Source organism: Schistocerca cancellata, chromosome 3 (genome assembly GCF_023864275.1).
Source record: "Schistocerca cancellata isolate TAMUIC-IGC-003103 chromosome 3, iqSchCanc2.1, whole genome shotgun sequence".
Lineage (NCBI taxonomy): Eukaryota > Metazoa > Arthropoda > Insecta > Orthoptera > Acrididae > Schistocerca > Schistocerca cancellata.
The window spans coordinates 353,168,298-353,169,379 of record NC_064628.1 but is presented as its reverse complement, the minus strand read 5'-3'; the positions used below and the strand labels follow the sequence as shown (position 1 = coordinate 353,169,379).

At 48.6% G+C, this 1,082-nt stretch overlaps 1 non-coding gene across 1 annotated transcript; it reads right to left on the bottom strand.

Moving 5' to 3' along the window:
* Nucleotides 1-637: 637 nt before the first annotated feature.
* On the bottom strand, nucleotides 638-712 carry Trnas-cga (transfer RNA serine (anticodon CGA)). Its single transcript has one exon. It is a non-coding gene; the product is annotated as a tRNA-Ser (tRNA).
* Between the last annotated feature and the right edge of the window lie 370 nt (nucleotides 713-1,082).

Genomic DNA, 1,082 nt, shown 5'->3' with positions numbered 1-1,082 from the left:
ACAGTAATTTCTTCCATCTCAGCATATCTTCACATTAACTACTCTTTTCTTCACTCCATTTTAGTTTTATACATCTTTCATTGTCTTACCGTCTATTTTTCACCACCCCCCTCCCACCTCTGTTATGTACAATGCACTTTGCTTCTCACTCGTATTAACCCATGCTCATTATTTAAGCAGTAATCTCTGTCTTGAATATTATCCTGTCTTCCACCTTTAAGCTCTCAGGTTTTCAGATCTCATATGCAGTCCCCAACAATCAGTCTTTCAGAATGAGATTTTCACTCTGCAGCGGAGTGTGCGCTGATATGAAACTTCCTGGCAGATTAAAACTGTGTGCCCGACCGAGACTCGAACTCGGGACCTTTGCCTTTCGCGGGCAAGTGCTCTACCAACTGAGCTACCGAAGCACGACTCACGCTCGGTACTCACAGCTTTACTTCTGCCAGTACCTCGTCTCCTACCTTCCAAACTTTACAGAAGCTCTCCTGCGAACCTTGCAGAACTAGCACTCCTGAAAGAAAGGATATTGCGGAGACATGGCTTAGCCACAGCCTGGGGGATGTTTCCAGAATGAGATTTTCACTCTGCAGCGGAGTGTGCGCTGATACGCAACTTCCTGGCAGATTAAAACTGTGTGCCCGACCGAGACTCGAACTCGGGACCTTTGCCTTTCGAGGGCAAGTGCTCTACCACCTGAGCTACCGAAGCACGACTCACGCTCGGTACTCACAGCTTTACTTCTGCCAGTACCTCGTCTCCTACCTTCCAAACTTTACAGAAGCTCTCCTGCGAACCTTGCAGAACTAGCACTCCTGAAAGAAAGGATATTGCGGAGACATGGCTTAGCCACAGCCTGGGGGATGTTTCCAGAATGAGATTTTCACTCTGCAGCGGAGTGTGCACTGATATGAAACTTCCTGGCAGATTAAAACTGTGTGCCCGACCGAGACTCGAACTCGGGACCTTTGCCTTTCGCGGGCAAGTGCTCTACCAAAGGTCCCGAGTTCGAGTCTCGGTCGGGCACACAGTTTTAATCTGCCAGGAAGTTTCATATCAGCGCACACTCCGCTGCAGAGTGA